Source organism: Anolis sagrei, chromosome 3 (assembly GCF_037176765.1).
Source record: "Anolis sagrei isolate rAnoSag1 chromosome 3, rAnoSag1.mat, whole genome shotgun sequence".
NCBI lineage: Eukaryota > Metazoa > Chordata > Lepidosauria > Squamata > Dactyloidae > Anolis > Anolis sagrei.
The window spans coordinates 270,601,143-270,620,102 of record NC_090023.1 but is presented as its reverse complement, the minus strand read 5'-3'; the positions used below and the strand labels follow the sequence as shown (position 1 = coordinate 270,620,102).

Sequence of the window (18,960 nt, the reverse complement as noted above, 5' to 3'; positions counted from 1 at the left end):
ATTTTCAACATGTTGTAAGAAACATTATGGAGAAGCTCCTGACCATAAAAGGTCTTCAATGGTGGGCTGGACCAACGAAAAGAAGGACACCCTACTATATTTGTGGTCTGTAGACATATTTGTGGTCTGCAGCACATTTTCAACATGTTGTAGGAAACATTATGGAGAAGCTCCTGACCATAAAAGGTCTTCAATGGTGGGCTGGATCAACTAAAAGACAGGACACCCTACTATATTTGTGGTCTGTAGACATATTACATTCTGCAGCACATTTTCAACATGTTGTAGGAAACATTATGGAGAAGCTCCTGACCATAAAAGGTCTTCAGTGGTGGGCTGGATCAACTAAATGATAAGACATCTTACTATATTTGTGGTCTGTAAACAGATTGCATTCTGCAGCACATTTTGCTATAGTTTTTCAATGTTCAAAGGGTTGGGTAACATTGTGAAACAAAAGATTATTGCAGCTAGAAGGTGCTGGTTTGAATTTTGGGATACAAGGCTACCTTTGGTATGACAAAAGAAAAGCAGATCCAAGTTTTAAAAACACTATGTAACACAGTTTTTGTTCCTAATTGGTTCTATCATAAAGACACGGGGAAAGTTTAATAAAGTGCAAAAAACTTTCTTATTGTAGGAGGGACATCCTGCAGCACATTTTGCAATAGTTTCCTAATGAAGATCTCATGATAGTCTCCACCAACTCAACATGGTCTGTGGCCACAAAAACAACGTTTCTGGAGTATAACAACTACTTTCGGAATAAGGACCACACAATTAAACAGGAACTAATGCTTTCCAAACAGGAAAAGAAAATCTTTCCAATATTGTTACATAAAGTTATGGATGTCCACCTCTCAGAGGTGCTTGACGTATGGATCAGCTTGACATATGGATGATTCTTGGGAAACCTCCAGATCTTTTGCACTGATTTGTACTCTGTAACAATAATTTCATATATTCTGGACAAAAAAAAAGCAAACAAATGACTGTTTGGAAAGGGAAAAAAAATCCCGCACTGCTATGGAAGCCAATGTTGAGCTCAACTTTCTCTTCTTGCTCAGGCATTTTTTGCTGCCGCACCAAAACAAGTTTGAGCAAGCAGCGGGACACAAACACGTTCCGTACCGAACGGATTGGTTGCAGATGTTCCCCTGGCAAGCCGCGTCTTGCCTCTTGCAAGAACACTCAGCTCCAAAACCACACCGTTTCACCTACATCGCCCGCAGCTCCAACGAGGAGCAAAAAAAAAAAAAAATACATCTATTATATGGAATGACTTTTTGGTGTTGTGTGTTTTTTAACTCTTGGTGAACTCGCAAGACTGATCAAAACATGGTTCCAAACCAGAGCAGACATAGAACCATAAGGTTGGAGGAGACCCTGTCCAAGCTCTTTCTGATGCAATTCAAGTCCTCCAGACAAATAGCCATCCAGTCTCATGAAAGACCTCCAAAGAAGGAGGCTCCATGCAGCACAAGATTCTAGTTCTAATGTCAGGAAATTCTTCTTAATATTTAGGTGGAACCTCTTTACCTGGAATCACTGGGTTGTTGTAGCTTTAATGCATTTCTCCATTGTGCCCTCATCTCTGGAGTTGCAGAAAACAAGCTCGTATCCTCCTCAATAGGTCATCCTTTCAGATAGTTAAACATGGCTCTAATGTCTCCTCAAGCTTCTCCAAGCTAAAAATCCCCAGCCTCCTAAGCTGATCCTCAGAGGAATTCATGGTTTCCAGACCTTGGCAGTTCTGGTTACCTTTCTCTGGACACTTTCCATCTTGTTTATCTCCTTATCTGCTTTGCCCAGAACCAGCTAAAAGGTAAAGGTAAAGGTAGTCCCCTGACATTAAGTCCAGTCATGTCTAACTCTGGGGTGTGGTGCTCATCTCCATTTCTAAGCCGAAGAGCCAGCGTTGTCCGTAGACACCTCCAAGGTCATGTGGCCGGCATGACTGCATGGAGCGCCATTACCTTCCCGCCAGAGTACTACTCACATTTGCATATTTTTGAACTGCTAAGTTGGCAGAAGCTAGGGCTGACAGCGGAAGCTCATGCCGCTCCCCGGAATCGAACCTGCGACCTTTCAATCAACAAGCTCAGCAGCTCAGAACCAGCTACAAGGTTATTATTCACGGTGAAACCTGACCAAAGCAGAAGAAGGTGGGACTGTGGCTTCCTTCCTTCTAGATACTCTTCATGATGCAGCCTAGAATCACATGGGCTTTCTTAGGAGCCACAACACACTTCTGGCTCATGTTCAACTCATGGTCTGCTAAGACTCCTAGATCTCTTTCCCATGGACAGGTTTCAAGACAGGTGTCTTCTAGATCTCTACATTTCACTTATTTGACCCAACTGTATCTCCTTACACTTCTCCCAATCAGTCAAAGGAAGGGATCCTCAAAGGTCATATACTCCAACCAGATGCTGGAAATCCAACCTTGGAGCTATCTTTGTTGGTTGCCAAGTGGCTGTCCATCAGCAGCCACCCCATCCGATATCTGTGCATTTCATTTCTTTGACCCAACTGTAGCTCCTTACACTTTTCCCAATCAATCAAAAGAAGGGACGTCAAAGTTCATATAGTCCAACCAGATGCTGGAAATCCAACCTTGGAGCTATCTTCGTTGGTTGCCAAGTGGCTGTCCCTCAGCAGCCACAATGTCCGATATCTGTGTGTTTAATTTCTTCAGCCCAACTGCAGCTCCTTACACTTCTCCCAATCAGTCAAAAGAAGGGACCTCAAAGGTCATATAGTCCAACCAGATGCTGGATATCCAACCTTGAAGCTATCTTTGTTGGTTGCCAAATGGCTGTCCATCCAGCAGCCACCCCATCCGATATCTATGCATTTCATTTCTTCGACCCAACTGCAGTTCCTTACACTTCTCCCAATCAATCAAAAGAAGGGATCCTCAAAGGTCATATGGTCCAACCAGATGCTAGAAAGCCAACCTTGGAGCCATCATTGTTGGTTGCCAAATGGCTGTCCATCCAGCATCCACCCTGTCCAATATCTGTGAATTTAATTTCTTTGGCCCAACTGTAGCTCCTTACACTTCTCCCAATCAGTCAAAAGAAGGGATCCTCAAAGGTCATATAGTCCAACCAGATGCTGGAAAGCCAACTTTGGAGCTATCTTTGTTGATTGCCAAATGGCTGTCCATTCAGCAGCCACCCTGTCCGATATCTGTACATTTCATTTATTTGACCCAATTGCAGCTCCTTACACTTCTCCCAATCAATCAAAAGAAGGGATCTCCAAAGGTTGTATAGTCCAACTAGATGCTGATGGAACATGACCGCACAGCCTGAAAACTCACAGCAACCCAGTGATTCCGGTCACGAAAGCCTTCAACAACACCTTAGAAATATCTTCTTGAGCATGGGAGAGGTTCAGCTAAGGACCCAAATAACAAAGCAGGTGGTGAGGCTTCCTCCTCTGCATGTGTCCAAAAAGAGGCTGGAGGATGCATTGGTTGAAGCACAGGGTTGACTAGAAAGCCTCTGGGGGACCCTTCCAACTCCATAACCTCAAGGACCCATATCAGGGAAGAGGAGTTGCCTTCCATCAAGGCTTCTTCCTAAAGCACATAAACATACGTTCTGACAGAGCTTCCCAGCCCACTAATTCATTAATTTCCAGGGAACTGCCTCCAGACAACGAAGGAACGCATGAGTCAGTGTCCAAACAGAACAAGAGTCCTTCTCTTTCCCACGAAGTCCAGGAGACAAGGTGTCATCCCTTTTCTGACTGAGACAAATGGGACCTGACGCTGTGACATCATAGCCTGCCGTGTCAAGAAATTATTTGAAGGCTATTATCATTATTATTAATGTGAAAACTGCCTTCTGGAGAGAAAGAAAGAAAAAAGGACAGAATGTGATGATGAACCAACTGGAAAGATGGAGATGGAGCCATCCAGTGCCATTCTCGATGTCGGTTCTGCTGTTTTGTACATCCATTACATTCCTTAATAATTTCTCAAAAATGCAAAGTTGCATGTTCAAAATGGCAAAAAAAAAACCCTTTAAATTTCAGAATTGCAAATAATAGTTTTAATTTTGCAAATTGCAACTAATAATTTTAAATTTAAGATATTATTTGCATTTTTTAAAAAATCAAATAAGTTTTTAAAATGCAACTTTGCAAAATTGAAAAGGCAAAAAATAACTTTAAATTTCAGAACTGCAAATAATAATTTAAATTTTGCAAATTGCAACTAAAAATTTTAAATTTAAGATATTATTTCCATTTTAAAAAAAATTAAATGATAGTTTTTCAAAGTGCAACTTTGCAACATTGAAAAGGCAAATAACAATTTTAATTTCAGAACTGCAAATAATAATTTACATTTTGCAAATAGTAGTTTTAATTTTAAAATTGCAACTAGTAATTTTTAATTGAAAGCGTTATTTGCACTCTTAAAATGCAAATAATAATATTTTTAAAAATGCAACTTTGCAAGTTTAGAATTGCAAATGATAATTTTAATTTCAAAATGGTACCCAGGATGAGAGAATGCTGCTTGCGGAAACAGAGTTTTGACTTCATTTGTGACGGCTTCAGAAAACTTGTTCATCGTTGGCAGAAATGTATCCAATTGTCTGGTGATTATGTGGAAAAGTGAATAGTGGTACTTGAAGAGCACATTCTACGGATTATTTCTACGTTTGATTTATTAAAATATTCCCATCCAAACCCAAGTAACGAAGGTGGAGGCATTACTTTTCATTCTACCCTCATATTTTAGCAGCATGAGTGTTGATCATAAATAGAACATAAGCCAGACTTGTGATGCTGCAGCAAAGAAGGCAAATGCAATTTTAGATTCTGGAGTGAGCAGGGGGTTGGACCTGATGGCTCTTGGTAAACACAACAACAACAACAACAACAACCCCTCTCAAATGTTGGCCTCTGTTCTAGACCTTTTAACTTGCATCTTCTGATATATATTGGAAATCCTGTCCTTCCTTGTCTTTTCTGATTGTTCTTAGAAAGTCATTTGCTTTCTCTTCTGAAGTTATCCATATTTTTTCATTGTTGTAGGTGGCCATTAATCCTTCACCTTTTTCCCATCGGAATCTTATATGTTGTCGTTTGAGTTCATCTGTCAATATCTTGTATTTTCAAGATAGTTACTTTTTAATCTTTGTAGTGTGGTGCGTTTTTGTAGCCCTTTTTTAGAATTTCATCTCTAATGTGTTTTCTGCTAAATTGCACAATTACGTCTCTATGTACTTTATGTTTTTTAGCTGAGTTTGTCGAAATTCTGTATGTCCTGTCAATATTTGTTTCTGCGTCCTCTTCTGGTTCCGTATTTTCTAATTTCTCATTTATTTTTTCTTGCATCGTTACGAATTTTAATATATCTGTCTGGTTTTTCTTCATTTCTTGTCTCATGGAGTCCATTTCCTTCTTCATCTCTCCTAATTCATTTCTAATTTCTCTCCAGACTTTCTCCTTGAAGGATGCATCCACATTAGAGAATTACTCCAGTCTGATCCCCAATTGATATATTAATAGCTAATTTATACACACTTTGCAAGGTTTCTGCAGCCAACCCCTTTGCAATTGCAAAGAAAGCAATTCACATAATGCACGTTGCATTTGCTTTTGTTAGAGGGTGCATCTACACCATGCATGGGCAAACTTGGACCTTCCAGGTGTTTTGGACTTCAACTCCCACAATTCCTGGCCTCAGACCCCTTCCTTCCCCCCGTCAGCCGCTTAAGCTGCTTAAGGTCCAAGTTTGCCCATGCCTGATCTTCACTGTTGAATTAATGCAGTTTGGTGCCATCTTCACGGCTATGGAACCAGAGTTGTGGTTCTACTAGGCCTTTAGCCTTCCCTGCCAAAGAGTGCAAACTTCAACTCCCATAGCACTGAGCCATGGTGCTTAAAAGTGGTGTCAAACTGCATCCATTCCACAGTGTAGATGCACCCACAGAGGTCCAAAGAAGAAGAGAAATGGGCGTGCTCTTGCTTCCTCCTTTAAAGGAAAAATACAACAACTCTGCATGGTTTCCAAACTTGGCAGAAGGAAGTTCCAGTGAAATGAGTCAGTCTTGACAATGTCAAGTTTTATTGGCACATGGATCATCATCCATCCAAGCTTTGACAAGAGAAATCTCTCTGACCGCTTTCCTCCAGCAAATAGGGAGTCAAATCTATGCAACTTGGGTTGCATCCACACTGTAGAATTAATGTGGTTTGATACCACTTGAACTGCCAGGGAGTTCAAGTGGTATCAAACATACAAGTGAGGGGGGAAAGGAAGGGGTCTGAGGCCAAGAATTGTGGGAGTTGAAGTCCAAAACACCTGGAGGGCCAAAGTTTGCCCATGCATGGTGTAGATCCTGGGAGTTGTGGTCTGGTAAAGTCTTGGACCTTCCCATGGGACTGAGTCACAGAAACGGAAGTGGTCTCAAACTGGATTAATTCCACAGTGTAGATGCACTCAAGTGTTACATAGTATTAGAATCCTAGAGTTGGAAGAGACCTCATGGGCCACCCAGTCCAACCCCATTCTGCCAAGAAGCAGGAAAATCATATTCAAAGCACCCCCAACAGATAGCCATCCAGCCTCTGTTTAAAAGCCTCCAAAGAAGGAGCCTCCACCACACTCCGGGGCAGAGAGTTCCACAGCTGAACAGCTCTCACAGTCAGGAAGTTCTTCCTCAATCTCCTTTCTTGTAATTATTTCTTGTATTATACATCTAAAATGGAAAAGATGCATTTTCGTAATCTCCAAAGCGACTGAGAATGGGCACTCCAATTCCAGCAACTCCAAGTCATGGAATAAAGGTGTGTCCACACTGTGGGATTAACCCAGTTTGCCACCGCTTCAAATGCCAGGGCTCCAATATGTTATGGAATCATCGGAGTCGAAGTTTGGTGAGGCACAAACACCCTTTGGCAGAAAAAGTTCTCAAGATCTTGCAAAATTGCAAGGATTTTATAGCACTATAGCATTCACAGGAATGTCAAACCGGGTTAAGTCTACAGTTCAGATGCACCTTAAAAACCCAAGGGATTGGCTTGGGGAATCCAGGACTTTAGGAAAGCAACATGAACAAAATCTGGCTATGAGTATTAAAAAAACTCTAAAATCATGACAGCAACACTAAAAAACAGGGTAATTCCAGACAAGAATCAATAAGAGCCAGCTAACACCTCCCAACAAAGGATCCCCCAAGCAGCAACCAGCCAGGCTTTGCAGCTACGAGGCCACTGAATGCTAATCAAGGTGGCCAATTGCAACATTCACACTTTCCTCAAGCAGACAAGAGTTTTTTCTCCCACCCTGGACATCACTCCACAGGTATATAAACCCCACTTGCTTTGTTTCCAAGAGACCTCCCAAGCCTGCCATAGATGAGGGTGAAACGTCAGGAGAGAATGCTTCTGGAATATGGCCAGACAGCCCAGAAAACACACAACAACCCAGTTATTCCAGCCATGAATATTTCAGACTATAGTTTCCATCATCCTACACCTAACATGGCTAATTCTATTGTTGAAGGCTTTCATGGCCGAAATCACTGGGTCGTTGTAGGGTTTTTTGGGGGGCTATATGGCCATATTCTAGAGGCATTCTCTCCTGACGTTTCGCCTGCACCTATGACAAGCATCCTCAGAGACCCTCACTACCTCTGAGGATGATTGCCATAGATGCAGGTGAAACGTCAGGAGAGAATGCTTCTAGAACATGGCCATACAGCCCGAAAAAAACTACAACCACCCATGGCTAATTCTACTAACTTTCCATAGGATGGTGCCAATGTCTTTGATATCCCATGGAGTCACATTTGCATAATTTGACTATCTATCTATCTATCTATCTATCTATCTATCTATCTATCTATTTTCCATCACAACCTCAACTTTGGTGGTTGTTTTCTATAGCTCACATTATTTTGTTGTCAGCTCTATTATGTTGAAGTCAATTCTGAGGGGATAAGAAATAAAAATATTGGGAATCCTCCTGAACCAGTTGTCGCTCGACCAGCCGGTACTAAATTTAAACTTCCTTACAGAAAATATGTTTATTGAAAACTCAAAACGCCCCTACAAATTGGGTTTCTGGTCTTTCCAGGTATTCGTCATGCTTTCGAGTTGCAGTGGCTGCAAGCGGAAGATCTCAAAGTCAGCTTGCAATTGCCACGGCTCAATGGTATGCAATCCTGGAATCTGTAGTTATGGCAAGGTCTTTATGGCCTTCACCAAACTACAACCCTCAGAATTCCATAGCACTGAGCAATGGCACTCAAAGTGGAGCCAAACTGCATTAATTCTACAGTGCAGACGCACCCTGAAATCCAACTCTGAGCTACCTGCTGTGACTGACTTCACTTGGATCTATTTCAAAGCCCAAATGTAATGACTATTTACAATTCTGCCTTTTCCTTCTTCCAGAAGTTGCATACAATCATATATATATATTAAAATGATCCGATGACAGCTTCCTTTTGGGGAAAAAATGGCAAAGGCTTTTAAGACATTCGTCATCCAGCCTAGCAACGCACCAAAACAGTTGCCAAACTGTGGTTGCTGCTTAACAAAGTGAGTCAAGTAAGATTTTCACACGCTCATGGAGGTTCCTTCGAACGCGGGGCCAAAGCCAAAGAGAAGCCAAAGATGCTCCAAAAGCAAGTCTGGGAAATAGCCACAAATCGGGTTTTTCCATGGATGTCCCATCATCCGTCCATTCCATGCACAATGGGATACGTAGTCCAAACACATATGGAAGATACTAGATTGGAATAAGGCTGTTAGAGCAAGCGTCTTAAACCAAATTGGCCAACCATAATGGAGTCCAGATCTGCCCGGATGGGATTTGGAGAAGTGGAGAATGAATGAATGAATCATAGAATCCTAGAATCAAAGAGTTGGAAGAGACCTCCTGGGCCATCCAGTCCAACCCCATTCTGCCAAGAAGCAGGAAAATTGCATTCAAAGCACCCCTGAAAGATGGCCATCCAGCCTCTGTTTAAAAGCTTCTAAAGAAGGAGCCTCCACCACACTCCGGGGCAGAGAGTTCCACTGCTGAACGGCTCTCACAGTCAGGAAGTTCTTCCTCATGTTCAGATGGAATCTCCTCTCTTGTAGTTTGAAGCCATTGTTCCATTGCATCCTAGTCTCCAGGGAAGCAGAAAGGAAGCTTGCTCCCTCCTCCTCCCTGTGGCTTCCTCTCACATATTTATACATGGCTCTCATCATATCTCCTCTCAGCCTTCTCTTCTTCAGGCTAAACATGGCCAGCTCCTTCAGCCGCTCCTCATAGGGATTGTTCTCCAGACCCTTGATCATTTGAGTCGCCCTCCTCTGGACACATTCCAGTTTGTTAATATCTCTCTTGAATTGTGGTGCCCAGAATTGGACACAATATTCCAGGTGTGGTCTAACCAAAGCAGAGTAGAGGGGTAGCATGACTTCCCTAGATCTAGACACTAGGCTCCTCTTGATGCAGGCCAAAATGAAGGGTTAACTATTGCAAGAAAAGGTGTGCTCATTTCAAACTACTCTATATACCTGGGGTTGCCTGGGTGTTACTGGAGCCATTGCTCGTCTCCTTTCTCATCCTTCCTTCCTTCCTCCTTCCTTTCCTTGCTTTCTCTCATACATCTCTCTCTCTCTTCCTTCCTCTTTCTTCCTTCATCCCTTCTTTTTCTCTCTTCCCTCCTTTCCTCCATCTTCCCTTCTTCCTCTTTCCTCCCTCCCTCCCTCCCTCTCTCCCTTTCTCTCTTCCTTCCTTCATACCTTCTTTCTTCTCTTCCTTCCTCTTCCCTTCTTTTTCTCTCTTCCCTCCCTTCCTTCATCTTCTCTTTTTCCTTCCTTCCTTCCTTTCCTTCCTTCCTTCATCCCTTTCCCCCCTTTCCTTCCCTCATTATTATAATTATATTTATTTATATCCTGCTTCAAAGAGGCTTAACATAGTAGCATAAAATTTTATTTATTTATTCACATTTTCTCTTCCTTCCTTCCTTCCTTCCTTTCTTTTTTCTTTCTTTCTTTCTTTCTTTCTTTCTTTCTTTCTCTATCTATCTATCTATCTATCTATCTATCTATCTATCTATCTATCTACTCTGTCCCTCCTTCTCATAACACATGCCACATTTTATCTCCCAGTAATATCACGAAGGGCCACTTCATCTAGTAACAGACTTTTATGATACAAACAGACATAAGTTCATACATTCATTCATACATACTTTTGACTTTTATATGTATAGGATATCTATATCTATCTATCTATCTATCTATCTATGGCATGCATGGTACATGATGCATGCATGCATGCATGTGTGTATATATGTATGTATGTGCATGTATACATGAATGTATGTCTGCATATGTATATGTGTGTGTATGTATGTGTATGTATACATGAATGTATGTGTGTATATGTATATGTGTATGTATGTGTGTATATGTACATATGAATGTATGTGTGTATATGTATATGTGTATATGTATGTGTGTATATCTACATATGAATGTATGTGTGCATATATATGTGTGAATGTATGTGTGTATGTGTACATATGAATGTATGTGTGTATATGTATATGTGTATATGTATGTATGTGTATATGTATGCATATGTATAGGAGCCCCCGGTGGCGCAGTGGGTTAAACTGCTGAGCTGCTGAGCTTGTTGACTGAAAGGTCGCAGGTTCGAATCCAGGGAGCGACATGAGCTTCTGCTGTCAGCCCCAGCTTCTGCCAATCTAGCAGTTCAAAAACATGAAAATGTGAGTAGAGCCATAGGTACCGTTACCAGGAAGGTAATGGTGCTCCATGCAGTCATGCTGGCCACAGGACCTTGGGGGTGTCTACAGACAATGCCGGCTCTTTGGCAAAGAAATGGAGATGAGCACCAAACCCCAGAGTCGGACACGACTGGACTTAATGTCAGGGGAAAAGCTATACCTACCTTATGTATATGTACCTGTGTGTGTGTGTGTGTGTGTGTGTGTATGTGTATGTTTTTCCCTGTTTTCCCCTGCAACTGGTTCTGCAGAAGTTGCCACATCCCAGTCGCCTTGCTCCATCTGAGTGGGAGGAAAGGGGGAAACCAGCAGGAAATCTCAGAGACGAGTCTTTCCTCTTGTGGGGCAATAGAGTCCTGTTGAAATACCTTGTTTTGCTGGGAAGGTGAAAAAGGCAAAAGGGAGGCGTCTCAACCCAGTTATTATTTGGGAACCCATCACGTCGGAGGACCCCACCATCAAATGACAGAAAAGGTCATGCTTTGCAAGGAACGTTCTCTCGTGTGTGAGGAGCACACCGTTCTTCACCTGCATGATGGTTCCCAATTCCTTCTCCCTTTCGGCTTTTATACTCCATGTAACACTATTAACAAGCATCGTATGTCTTCTCCTGGTCTGGTATCTCCTCCAGCTTCTCCTTTTCCCCTTTGTTGCAAGGGAAACGAGTACTCTTGAGGATTTTCTAGGTCCTCTGGTGCAACTCTAGGGTCATCTTCTTCTACAGTTGACCACTGGATTGCATTGGAAGACCTACAAATTCCTAGAGAATTTTCTGGGATGGGTTGTCTTTGGAATGGTGGGAGTTGAAGTCCAAAAAACCTGGAGGGCCAAAGTTTGCCAAAGTTTGCCCATGCCTGGTCTCCTCAGCTGGAATGTGTCCAGAGGAGGGTGACTAAAACGATCAAGGGTCTGGAGAACAAGCCCTATGAGGAGCGGCTTAAGGAGCTGGGCATGTTTAGCCTGAAGAAGAGAAGGCTGAGAGGAGATATGGTAGCCATGTATAGATATGTGAGAGGAAGCCACAGGGAGGAGGAGGGAGCAAGCTTGTTTTCTGCTTCCATGGAGATTAGGACACAATGGAACAATGGCTTCAAACTACAAGAGAGGAGATTCCATCTGAACATGAGGAAGAACTTCCTGACTGTGAGAGCCGTTCAGCAGTGGAACTCTCTGCCCCGGAGTGTGGTGGAGGCTCCTTCTTTGGAAGCTTTTAAACAGATGGCCATCTGTCAGGGGTGATTTGAATGCAACATTCCTGCTTCTTGGCAGAATGGGGTTGGACTGGATGGCCCAGGAGGTCTCTTCCAACTCTTTGATTCTAGGATTCTATGATTCACTGTTGAATAAAAGCAGTTTGGTGCCACTTTCACTGCTATGGAACCAAAGTTGTAGTCCTACAAGGGTTGTCTTTGAATCAGGTACGGGCCAACTTTGGCCCTCCAGGTGTTTTGGACTCAAACTCCAACAATTCCTAACAGCCTGTTAGGAATTGTGGGAGTTGAAGTCCAAAACACGTAGAGGGCTGAATTTTGCCCATGCTTGATCTAGATCCTGTTTTTGTCATGAGCAAGGAAATCTGTACATACTTTGCACACAAACACACTCATCCAACAATGAAGGTGACATGATGGCACTATACATCTACACTCAAGAAAGTTTGAATAGTGATAAACTGGATTGTTTCTCCGTTTCATATTCTCTGCATTGTTTAATTTGGTGAACTCCAACCTGTCCATCAATACTGAACTAAACAGATTTTATTGCATTGGCCCTGGGCTATAGGATGAGCTGTAAACATTTTATAATATAGGGTAATGAAAAATTACATTCCCACGCATGTATCTTGTTGTACAGCTGGGCCAGAGTTTCCCCTTTCATTGTATCAGGAACAAGACCAAAGTTGATGAGGCTGAAGATAAATTGCCTAGAAGATCAACAGACTAATATAACTAACATCAAAGACGACTGCTGTGTCCACAATCCGGGATTATTTCCTCAGTCACAGATCCTTCTAGAACTGCCTTGTTGAGTCTCCATGAAGATTGGCTGTCCTCCTTTCTTCACAACCGTGGACAGCGAGTGGAGAGGGGAGGCCTGGTCTCTGAGAGGTCCCCCCCCTCTCTCTCGTGGGGTTCCTCAGGGGGCCATTCTCTCCCCTCTGTTGTTTAACATCTATATGCGACCACTTGCTCAGGTGGTTCGAGGTTTTGGGCTGGAGTGTTACCAGTACGCTGATGACACTCAGCTGGTGCTGAGGATGGAAGGCCAACCGGACTCTGTACCCAATTGTTTCCATCAAGTGGTGACCAGGGGAGCATTTGCACAGCTTCGGCTCGTGCGCCAGCTGCGCCCGTATCTTGGGAAGTCTGACTTGGCCACGGTGGTACACGCTTTGGTCACATCCCGCCTCGACTACTGCAACGCTCTCTACGTGGGGCTGCCCTTGAAGACGGCCCGGAAGCTCCAGCTAGTCCAGCGCGCGGCAGCCATGTTGTTAACCGGAGCGGGACGCAGGGAGCGCACAACGCCCTTGCTGTCCCAGCTCCACTGGCTGCCGATCAGCTACCGGGCCCAATTTAAGGTGCTGGTGCTAACCTACAAAGCCCTAAACGGTTCCGGCCCAAAATACCTTGAGTACCGCATCTCGGCCTACGAGCCCACGAGGACCTTGAGATCGTCCGGGGAGGCCCTTCTCTCGGTCCCGCCTGCCTCACAGGCACGCCTGGCGGGGACTAGAGAACGGGCCTTCTCGGTGGTGGCCCCCCGGCTGTGGAACTCCCTCCCTGCTGCAATCAGACAGGCGCCTTCCCTCATGGCCTTCCACAGGGGCCTGAAGACCTGGCTCTTCGATAAGGCCTTCAATTAAGTGCTTTGTTTTCTTGGAATGACCACCGGAATGGACTATGACTACGAGATTGATTATGATTCAAACAAGACGAAGCGGATTTTTAGCTTAATTAGCTGTGTGTTAGTAAGATGTATGTTATAGTCCTAATCTATTGTAATTGTTGTCTTTATGTTCTATGTTCTGTACACCGCCACGAGTCGCCTTCGGGCTGAGAGTGGCGGTTAACAAATGCAAATAATAAATATAAATAATAATAAATAATCAATGCCTCGAGGCCGTGACTGGATGGCTGCATGTCAGCAGGTTGAGGGTGAATCCAGCAAAGACGGAGATCCTATGGCTGGGTCAACTGGGCAGTGGGGATATCCAGCTGCCTACCCTAGATGGCGAGGCGATACGCCCATCATCACTGGGAGTCCTCTTGGACCCTCTGCTGAGGATGGAGTCTGGGAGTCCTTTTGGACCCTCTCTTTCTGACGATGGAGGCCCAGGTCTCCGCCATGAGCAGACCTGCCTTCTTTCACCTGCGGCAGGCTAGACGGCTGCCCCCCTCCCTGTCCAGGGCCGACCTAGCTATGGTGATCCAGGCCACGGTCATCTCAAGACTGGACTACTGTAACACTGGCCTTCCTCTGTTGGTGATCCGGAAGCCCAAGTTGGTACAAAATGCAGCTGCTCAGCTTCTTGCGGGAATTCCGATGAGATGCCACATAACACCAATCTTACGGCAGCTGCATTGGTTACCAATTGAGCACCGGATCACTTTCAAAGTGATGGTACTCACCTTTAAGGCCTTGCATGGTCTGGGGCCGATGTACCTGAGGGACCGCCTCACCCCCTCCCAACCCCAGAGATCCCTCCGTTCTGAAGACCAAGATTTGTTGGAAATTCCCAGTGTCAAGACCTTGCGTCTAACAGCAACCAGACGCAGAGCCTTCACAGCAGTGGCACCATCACTCTGGAATACTCTGCCACCTGAAGTCCGTACCTTGCAGGACTTACCAGCTTTCCGCAGGGCATGTAAGACATACCTGTTTCGACAGGCCTTTGATTTTTGATACTGCTGTTTTTAAATTGTTTATAAATTGTTTTTAAATTGTGTTAGATTTTAGCCATTCTAGTAAGCCGCTCCAAGCCCCAGGGGAGTGGCCGCATAGAAGTTCGAATAATAAAATAAATAAAAAGATGAGAATCCTGCAAACCACCGAATCAAACTGAGTTGCAACTCTCAATGGAGGAGCACAAACTTGGGAGTATTTTAGGGGAAGGTTCCTGTTTTGGCTAAGGTTGGACTAGATGATCTTTAGGTTCCCTACAAAATTCTTTCATCTTGTTTTTAAAAATCTTGATGCTTTTGCTTTCTGAATTGCAGCTCACCATTCCTTGCACCCTCCAGCATGAACATGCCACCTCCCCAAATTGAAAACCGCATAATCCAACAAAGAAAGGGAGACGTCGCTGTTCCTATCAATGAAGCCAAACCGACCTGACCCCATAACCCGACAGCAAAGAGAAAAGCTAGACAAACAAGGCTCGGGACCAGTAAGCCACTCGCCTCCCTATCAACGCCTTTGGGAAGAAGAAGCAGTGAAAGCGCTTTCGGATCTGGGGACTCTTGAAGGCAGGGTGGGGCCCGGCACAATTAAAACTTTTCAGAGGTCATTGTAAACCCAAGAGGCCCTTCCAGTTGGGTTGGTTCCTAAACTGTCATTTGGAGAAAAGGGGGATGACAGGTATTCATCCCAGAGCCCTGGAGACACATCAAGAGGCTGAGACAAAAGAAGAGCAATCCGCTTAAGCGGCCCAGCGATGAGATCTTAATGCCTCCTGACTCCGGGCCAGAAGGAAGAGAGACCCAAGAAGTGCCATCGGGTGAAGTGACTCAGGCGGGCACACCTCCAGCCAGGCTCCCTCACACGGAAGGCGGCACATGCGGGACAGAATGGGTGCAGATGGGGAGCAAGGGAGGTTTGGCCCCAAAGTTCCTCATGAGAAGGAAGCTGGGATCCAGAAATTCCTCTCTACAAAGTAAAACTTGGATTTCCATGTCCTTCGTGTAAGCAAAGCTTGGATCCCAAAGTTCTTCATGAGGAGGAAGCTTGGATTCAGAAGTTCCTCTCCACAAAGGAAAATGTGGATCTCCCAAGTTCTTCAGGCAAGGAAAGCTTGGATCCCAAAGTTCCTCCATCTGAGAAAAGCTAGGATTTCAAAGTTCTACATTAGAGGAAAGCTTAGATGCCAAAATTCTTCATGAGAAGAATCCAGAAGTTCCTCCACACAAAGGAAAACATGATCTCCAAGTTCTTCATGTAAGCAAAGCTTGGATCTCAAAGTTCTTCATGAGGAGGAAGCTTGGATTCAGAAGTTCCTCTCCACAAAGAAAAATGTGGATCTGCCAAGTTCTTCAGGCAAGGAAAGCTTGGATTCCAAAGTTCCTACATCCGAGGAGACCTAGTATTTCAAAATTGTATGTTAGAAGAAAGTTTAGATGCCAAAATTCTTCATGAGAAGAATCCAGAAGTTCCTCCGCACAAAGAAAAACATGGATCTCCAAGTTCTTCAGGCAAGGAAAGCTTGGACCCCAAAGTTCTTCATGAGGAGGGAGCTTGGATTCAGAAGTTCCTCTCCACAAACGCAAATGTGGATCTCCCAAGTTCTTCAGGCAAGGAAAGCTTGGATCCCAAAGTTCCTACATCCGAGGAAAGCTAGGATTTCAAATTTCTATGCTAGAGGAAATCTTAGATGCCAACATTCTTCATGAGAAGAATCCAGAAGTTCCTCCACACAAAGGAAAACATGGATCTCCAAGTTCTTCAGGCAAGGAAAGCTTGGATCCCAAAGTTCTTCATGAGGAGGAAGCTTGGATTCAGAAGTTCCTCTCCACAAAGGAAAATGTGGATCTCCCAAGTTCTTCAGGCAAGGAAAGCTTGGATCACAAAGTTCCTCCATCCGAGGAAAACTAGGATTTCAAAGTTTTATGTTGGAGGAAATCTTAGATGCCAAAATTCTTCATGAGAAAAATCCAGAAGTTCCTCCACACAAAGGAAAACAAGGATCTCCAAGTTCTTCAGTCAAGGAAAGCATGGATCCCAAAGTTCCTCTATCCAAAGAAAGCTAGGATTTCAAAGTTCTGTGTTCAAGGAAAGCTCGGATTTCAATGTTCCTCCATATGAGGAAGGCAAGGATTTCAAAGCTCCTCTGTGGGAGGGGAGTCTAGATCCCAAAGTCCCCCCCCCCCCCCCCAATAAAAGGAAAACTTAGATCCCCAAGTTCTTCATATAAGGAAAACCTGAATCAAAATGAAAATTTTGGATCCCAAAGTTCTTCCAAGCAAGGAAAACTTAGACCTCCAAGTTCTCCCATGTGAGGAAAGCTAAGGTTTCCAAGTTTCTCCATAAGAGGAAAATTTGGATTCACAAGTTCTTCATGTATGGAAAACTTGGATCCCAAAATTCATCCATGCAAACTTAAGGTTGGATTCCAAAGTTCTTCATACAGGAAATGCTTGGATCCCAAAGAACATTTGGATCTTTAAGTTTCTTCATACAAGGAATGAAATTCCTCCATGTGAGAAAACCTTGGGTTCCAAAGTTCTCCCATGAAAAGAAAGCTTGGATGCTAACATTCCTCCATGTGAGGGAAACCTGGATCCCAAAGTTCCTTCATGTGAGAAGTGCTTGGATCCCAAAGTTCTTCAATATAAAGTAAAGCTTGAATTCCTATGTTCCTCCATATGAAGAAAAGCTTGGAACTCAAGAACACCTGGATCTCAAATGTCCTCAAATGTGAAGAAAGCTTAGATCAGTGGTTCTCAACCTGGGGTCCCCAGATGTTTTTGGCCTTCAATTCCCAGAACCCTAACAGCTAGTAAACTGGCTGGGATTTCTGAGAGTTGTAGGCCAAAAACATCTGGGGACCCCAGGTTGAGAACCACTGGCTTAGATGCTTCTCTACCCCCCCCCCCCCACACACACACACACATCAATCATTCTTGACTTAAGAACTTCCTCTGAGAGTTCCCAAACTTTGGTCCTCCAGATATTTTGGAGTTCAGGTCCCCAGAAGTCCCATACAGCTTGACTAATGTTCAGGGAATCTGGATGCTGGAGTCCCAAACACCTAGAGGACCAACATTTGTTTTTTTTTCCATCTTTTCGTACAGATGTTGGATGCAACAGATGGGTTACTCAGATCACTAGCTCTCAAACTTTGGTTTTCTAGAAGATTTGGACTCAACACCCTAAAGTCCCCTCTGAATGAGAAAGTCCAAATTTGTATTGAAGCAGAGATATTCACATCTTCAAGTCAGAGAACATCAGCACCTATCTACTATTCCAACAAGAATCTCCAGAGTATAGAAGAATCATAGGTGGTGACTGAAAGAGATGCACTGACCACTGGCAACCAATCAGTTTTGGAAAAGTCCATCTCCTTTGCAAGAATTCATTACTTACCAATGACTGCTTTCTCAATTGCATTTCCAACAGGAGTGTTCGTATCCATTAAAAAAACTTGGACATATGACCTCTCTAACCAGAAACATGTTCTGGTACAGCTGTACCAGGAGCTTCAACTTTATTTGCTTTGTATTAAATGTTTGATTGCAGCCCTAGGTTTCAGGGACTCTGCAGATAGGTGGCTTCTTTTGGTTGCAGTCATAGGGCAAGTCACCTGTCCATCGTTAGGTTTTGGTCCTGCCCCTTGCTCAGGGCAATTGGAAAGGGAAGGCAGCTATTTTTAATTAGTCTCAGCAAGGAAAATTAATGTATAGGACGTGTGCAAGCTTCCCCTGTACAAAAGCTTCAACCCTCAAGATTTCCAGGGGGAAACAGTTTTAAGAGCACCCAAGACTTTCCACAGGAAAACAGCCCTAAAGACAAAAGAACTCCAGCTGGAGAACATCTAAGCCTTTACTGGTAGGTCCACTCGGCGTTCGAGACGCAGTTCGACCCGGTAGCGGAGCCCACATCAGTAAGGGTTAGATTACAGTCAGCCTGGGAGAAGTTAAAAAGGGGATTTTCCTTTAAAGAAGACGTTATTGAAGACAGTTGCCTGTCCTTTGTGGGCAAGATTAGGAATTCACCAGTTGCCTAAAAGCTTGGAATCATTTGCTTAACTTTCTGAAGACAAGAGAAGTTTCTGTTTGATTGTTCATTAATAAAAGACTTTGTTGTACTTCACAAGCCCTCTAAAGACTATTTGTGGTGAAAAACCTCTGAGAACTTCTCCTTGGGCCCCTGGCTTCCCGCTGGGCAAAGGTTGCACGTCCTGTTCTAAAGACAATTCTTTATAGGCCCAGTGCATGACAGAACAAACACCTGGCATCAATTT

General features: G+C 43.8%; 1 protein-coding gene across 3 annotated transcripts in view; it reads right to left on the bottom strand.

The window, feature by feature from the left end:
- TP63 (tumor protein p63) overlaps window positions 1-18,960 on the bottom strand; it is a 215,558-nt gene that overhangs the window by 79,252 nt on the left and 117,346 nt on the right. The window lies entirely within an intron of this gene.